Source organism: Chionomys nivalis, chromosome Y (assembly GCF_950005125.1).
Source record: "Chionomys nivalis chromosome Y, mChiNiv1.1, whole genome shotgun sequence".
NCBI lineage: Eukaryota > Metazoa > Chordata > Mammalia > Rodentia > Cricetidae > Chionomys > Chionomys nivalis.
Window position 1 is genome coordinate 3176595 of NC_080113.1, and position 6695 is coordinate 3183289.

General features: G+C 46.6%; 1 pseudogene; it reads right to left on the reverse strand.

Moving 5' to 3' along the window:
• Window positions 1–510: 510 nt before the first annotated feature.
• Window positions 511–6426, reverse strand: LOC130868808 (ubiquitin-like modifier-activating enzyme 1 Y; annotated as a pseudogene).
• Between the last annotated feature and the right edge of the window lie 269 nt (window positions 6427–6695).

Below are 6695 nucleotides of genomic sequence, written 5' to 3' on the forward strand. Positions count from 1 at the left end.
GGAAGAAATTTCTCTTTTCCACTGAGCATCTGGGCATGCAAAGACAAATAGAATTTAACGCCATTTAAGTTTTTACTGAGTCTTGCAAACTCAGTAAGTGTTATGGGAGGGGGACATCAAAATGCATCCAAGAAATTTGTCCCTTGTTCTGAATTAGAGAGAGGCAGAACATTTCATTAGTGGACCATGTGTTTTCTAGGGTCTAGAATTGTTTAGTGTAAAATGAAGCAAAGGAAAGACAGATTATTCCCAAGTCAAAAGAACACTGACCTACAGAGAATTCCCAGTTATGCCTCTACTATCTCATTTCACAATGTCACATCTGCAATGAACAATCAGCCAATCTTAGGTGGAGGAAAAAACAGGCAAATGAAAAAATGTGACAATGTGCATTGATCTCATACCCGAAAAAGTACTGAAAAGTAGGAAGGAATAAAGGACGGGAAAGCATAAACATCTAAACCATTTAGATTAGAATCAGCGGAGAGAGAGAGAGAAAGCCGTCCCATCCTACTCACTGTGACATCCCAGGAATGAAAGAAACTGTTGGTTCAGATTTGATTTCTCAATGGTGTCCATGTCTGTAACTGTGATTTCCCCATCCTCCCCACATCGGAGGCCAATCATGGCAAAGCTCTTGAGATACTCACAGCCAATGGCACCTGAACCTACCTACAAGTTGGCAAACAGACTGATCAATGTCACTAATGGTGGGTTTCCACCACTCCTTATTCTCAAAAGAAAACACCAAGAGCATGTAAGACCGTGTACTACCAAGGTCACAGGGCTGGAAATTCGTATGGATGCCTGAGGGAGGAGGGCAGAATGGGTAAATGGGGACAGAGGTACATGAGGCCTTTCCTCTCAAACAAATACAGGTGGTGTGACCAGGATACGAAAAACAAAAGACCCCCCTCCCCAAAAGAATCAGGGAGCGAGAGACAAATCCTAGAAATGGTGGACAGAAGCCATTAGTGTCAATCACCAGGAAGTACTTCTGATCCAAATACAGCCACTTTGCCCATCGTAACAGTTCTGGCACTGGATTTATATGAATAAAGACAGGTTAGGGATAGACTTCCCTCAAGATGTTCCCAAACTTTCCATTGTTCCCACTGTCCTACCGGCGGGCATTTATCTTCCATGAAAGTCACTTTGTGCTTGGGGAGTCAAGGGCATCAAAGTACAGCCACTGCCTAATGGGCAGAAACTTCCCAGAAGAAGCCTGGGGAAAGAGCATTGCCAGCAGTCACAGGAGCCGAGAGTGACAACAACAAACAGGCAGTGATGGTGGAATCAGAGGAGCACAGCGCTCCACACCCCTTCCCCCTCCTGATGACCTTCATGACCTTCTGGGCAGCCAAACCACCAATGAAGGCATTCATGGGTGGCAGATCCCCAGCAGCTACATATGCCAACTTCCGGATGAGGTCTATGTTCAAGCAATCCTGCTGAGCTGCTGGCAATGCTCGAGCATCCACAGCTTGTGCCAAGGTCACCATTTCTGCTGCATCCTCCGGGTTGGATACAAGGAACCAAGAGAGACCCTATCATGCCCTACTGGAGGAAGAACAGGCACAGGAAAGGACAAGACAAGCCAGGGTTTCTGGCTGCCTTCCCACTCACGCACCTCATCATGGTGCCGAAGAAGCCTGCTGTGTTGAGTACAGAACTGATGCAGGGCCTAGAAGCCAATGTGCAGCTGAGCAGGGTGACAACACTTAGCAAACTCAGTTACCACAAAATCTGGCTCTGCCAAGGAGGTGAGTAAGGGTTTCTGTGGATCATGGAGAATCCTAGGCTTCTCCAAGACAAAGGTTCATCTACTCACAGGCCCTCCCCACCTACACACAAAGCTGATCTTCCAAGACACTTTCACTTGACTGACAATGCTTCCACGGGTGTAGTCGGAGAAGCCAGAGGTATCACAGCTACTAATGGTATGGGGACCTGAAAGAAGAAACAGAAAGAGAAGACTGACAGCCCATGCAGTGCCCCTGTGACTCTCCAAAGATCAGTGCACCATCTAAACCAAAGCACAAAATCTTTATAGAAGCCTAAGACATCCCAGTTTTTGTTTCTTTACAGAATGCTTTACTCAAACACGGGGGTGGAGAGTGGGGGAGGGACAGACAAATAAAGCCCAAAACAAACAAATCACGCCCACCCAAGGCACTGGAGTACAGAACACAACTCTCATCCCAGCACCTCAGAGGTCAACTCAGGTGGATTCAGAGTTCAAAGGCAGGTCTATACCCATGACAACCAGAATGACAGCAAACACACTTATCCAGCTTCAGACTCTGGGCGCTAAGCCACCGCATCTGGCTTCTGTTTCCATACAGCCAAACAAAATGGGAAGGAAGAGTAGTTCCCCTCTGACTAACAGCTGACTCAGTAGTTGAGGGAGCATCCTGCTCTCACAGAAGACAGGAGTCTGGTTAAGTTCCCAACTACACACTTTGGGCAGCTCCCTAGAGTCTGTACCTCTCACTCCAGGGAATCTCAAAACGCATGCACACAGGCTCACACGCATGCATGCAACTAAATTTAAAACAAGAAAAAAAGAAATCTACTTGTCTTCATCTCCCAAGCATGATGCTTACAGATACAGGCCATACCACCTAACTTTCCTGGCAGAGATTCTGGGGATCAAACTCAGGCACTTGTGACTGCACTGCAAGAACTACCAACCAACCGACTTGCTACACTAACGCTCACTATCCCACTACTATTTAGTGAGTGAGAAGATAAAACAAGCTGTACATGTTCAAAACTAAAGACATTGTTTGCATCTGTTTCTTCATCTGGACACGGTATTCACAGAGCCCAGGCTGGCCTCTTACTCTGTAGCTAAGGTTGGACCTGAAGGCCTAATCCTCCTGCACCCACCTGCTGGAGCACCAGGATTACAGGTGCATGGCATCATCCACGATGGCACCCAATTTTCCTTTCTGACAAACAGTTTCTACTCACAGAGCTCAGGGATGGAGGACTATGTACAAAACAACTTAAGAACCTTCAGTCCTGTCTCATCAATGACTAATTAGTTTGCAGAAAAAGGGGATGGCCATGAGTGCTCAGTAATCCCACTCATTCAAGTCTACATAATACAAGGAGTTGAGACCCAAGATTTAACTAGGCAAACCTTTTAGAAACCAAGAATGCCAGTACAACTAAAGCCAGCATCAAATATGTAACGCAAGTATCTTGCAGCTATAAATAATATCAAACATCATGCTACTTTGACTGTGTTTGAGCTCACAGGTCTCACTTCAGTGCTCACGAACTTTCCTAATTTAAGGGACATAATCTCCACAGAAGCTTTGTTAGTCTCGCACCTTTGTGGGGTTTCACTATATTTGGCCAACTGCGTACACTAACTGTTCTGAAGTACTGTAGATGCGTCTCCCCAAATCTTCTCCCATCACTCCCTTATCGCCTTCAGATACTTTCTCAAAAATGCAGGTAGGATGGCTGAGGGGAGCCCTTGGGATCCATCTGTCTCCGTCCTCCACCCTGCACCCCACTGGCTGGTGTAGGCCTTCCCTGCATGTACTGCCACACCCCACCACGTAACAGTGATTTACATGGCTAGAATTACAGAGTTCTGAATTCAAACTCTGTCCTTAAGAGAGCAAATGTTTAACACAGCAAGCACGCTGCACACTGACCTCTCTTTCCAGGTTCTATTCTACCAGAACCTAGCTTACCAATCTTACATACTAGAAAGGATCTAGTCATTTAGTCCTTTTACAGCTTAGCAGGGAAAACTGAATTGCCTAAACTACAACCAAGATGGGAAAAGTCAAAAGGGAATGAGCCAAGCATAAACCAGCTGCTTCACAAACAGCTTCACAGAAGTCTGCTGCACAGAAAGAGATGATGCAACAGGGGCCAGGGCAGCACAAGTTAGAAGGCAGCGTTATACCAGGCCATTGGTGACACAGTGCTCTGACCCCAGAACTCAGGAGGCAAAGGTAAGTCAATGCTGACTTTGGGATAAGCCCAGTCAGATCGGCAAGCTCTACAGTGATCTTGTGGCTTCTGAGACAGCCCATATCACAGAGCCACCTTTCCCTTTGGTCTGTGCCACCAACTTCTCACCCTCCTTCCCCAGGCTTGCTGTACCCAGAACTTTGATCTCTATGGGACCGATGCCATTGAGTTCAGTCATGCCCTGAACTTCTGTGAAACAGATAAAGTCACCACTCTCAAATCCATGTCGGGATTCCTCCAAACAGGTGACGACCCCTGGACTCTCCTGGTGGCGGGGAGGGGGAAAGAGTTAATAAGAGCTAAACCGCACACAGCGAGGCATGCTTATAGTCAGTCACACTTCTATGGAAGCCAAGGCAGAAGGGTCATCGTCTATTCAAGACTAGCCTTTACTACATTACTGAGAATGTCTCAAGCACAAACACTGAACAGCAATAACATCACACACAAACAAACAAACAAAACTATTTACAGTCTAGGGCAGGCTGCCAGCAGGTAAGGTCAATCACAGGCAAAGAGTACTCACCTATTTTGTCACAGGTCCCAAGTTCACCAGTCAGGTAGGTGAGGGGGAAGAAAGGGGGAACAGGAAAAGAATGGAAAAATCAAGAGGGGTAGGAAAAAGAAACATCAATAAAAAGTAAGAAAGGGAGGAGAGGAGAGAGAAAACAGAAGTGCAGGGAGAAAAATAGGAAAAGGAAAGGAAATAACAATTACTGCCAGCCTCTGCATTAGAACCTATAGGGCTGGCCTCCTTACGCTGGTGATCATGGAAACCATAGCACTGAGTGGCTGCTCCCCATCTGAATCAGTGAGAATCATTTCCTCACAGAAGAGTTGCCTACGGAGGGGATCAACAGGAGCGGAGCTTTGGGCCAAGCACAGGGCCTTCCAGCACTCGAGGTACTGGAGCAGATCAGAGGATTCTCACACCACACAGGGAAAACAAAAAAGCTTAACTCGGATCTCGTCGGTGGAGGAACACATGAAGGCTTGGGAAACTCTCCACCTATGTTTGGTGGAAGTTAGACCAGGAAGGGGCAAGCACTCACCCAACTGGGCCTTGAGTTTCTGCCATCACCAGCTTGATTCCACGGCTATGACAGAATTCACCCACCTGCAGCTGATATTCCAAAGGAGTACTGGTAAGAACCACCACCTGTGAAGACCAGCAGGCTCAGGGTTGGGGTGGAGTGAGAGAATAAAAGATAATAAAAGCTGTCAGAGTTGAGAGAGTAGGGGGAAGAAAACAACACACAGGTTTGGCTGACTCAGCCTTTGCCATGTGAGCACACAAGTCCCAAGGGTTTCAAAAAAATAGATTCAAGAAAACACTCCTAACTACAACAGCAAGAGTAACAGTGATGCTACGGCAGGCGAACAAGGTCTGAAGACTGGCTAAGTGAATGTATCTGGTGAAAGGAACTGCTGGCTACCTACAGCCAGGTCATACATACCTAGGGTGAAAACTCAGTCATCCCAGGTTTCCTCTCATTACACCTGCCTGTACAAGGCTTGAGAATAACATATGCAGGTGATTTTTTCCAGAGCTCATACCACAACCCCTTTCTACGTATGAATCTGCCCCTTTGGCGAGCTCTAACTGCTGCCTACATCTCCTAGTTTCCCAGCACAAAGCCTGACACAGACACACTGAGGCAGCCTAAAGGACAACAAAGAGAAAGAATAAGGCAGGAGGCTTGAGGATACCTGAAAATCACTAAGAAAGTCCTCAATTAGGGGTCCAGTGTAGCTGTGCAGCTCAGCAAGGCAAGGTTGTGATATCTCTGCTTGGTTTTTGCCAATATCTTCCTCACATCAGTAGAACTATAGAAAGGGTGGAGGAAGACAGGTACCTAAGGTGGAGCCTAGGCAAGGAGAAGCCAAAACAAGATACCTGGGCAGTGCCCTGGTCATGGAGAGTGACAGCCTTGACCCTACCGAGGATGATATTCTTGGCAATTTCCACACCCAGACCCATTACCAGCACACTGTAAGTTTGGAGGTGCTTCATTGCCTCATGACCTAGTACATACCTGTCAGCAAAGAACTCCAGGTTAGGGCCTAACCCACTCCATGCCTCCTCCCAATCTCCATCTCTCCTCCCAGATACTACTCACAGCTGATAAAAGTAAAGGTCTTCATCTATGTTCATTTCCTTGTTTTTTGACAGCTCCTAAAATCAACACAGAGTTCCAGGGGAAAGTGATGGGAATTGGGCATATGGAAAGGTTGAAGTACTACTTGGCCACTATCACCAGCAACCTCTCTGGACACCGTCCCGACTCTCTGTAAGAGGAAAATACTGACATTACTTGACCCTGAGGGTATTTCAAACATAGTAGAACTGATGGGAGACCATTTAGAATCCACCTTAGAGTTGGGTCTAAACACTCTGCATTTCTTGGACAGAACTGAGCTGGACATCTGAAGAAATATGAGAGCATCACAAGCTGAGGCATGTATGACAGGATCATTTTCCTGGTATCCACTCAGAGAGGTTTTCTAGAGTACTGATATCCTGTTCTGACGGAGAAGGCACGAAAGATAGATTTCTTAGGTCAAACCAATGCAGCTCTTAAGCGTTGGTGCAGTGTGAAAAAAGTGCTCGCGCACACAGATAAGCACCCAAGAAGCCAGCAAAGTTAAATACACAAGCATCCTTCAAAGAAGGTGGTGTTTACCTGTCCTCTTCC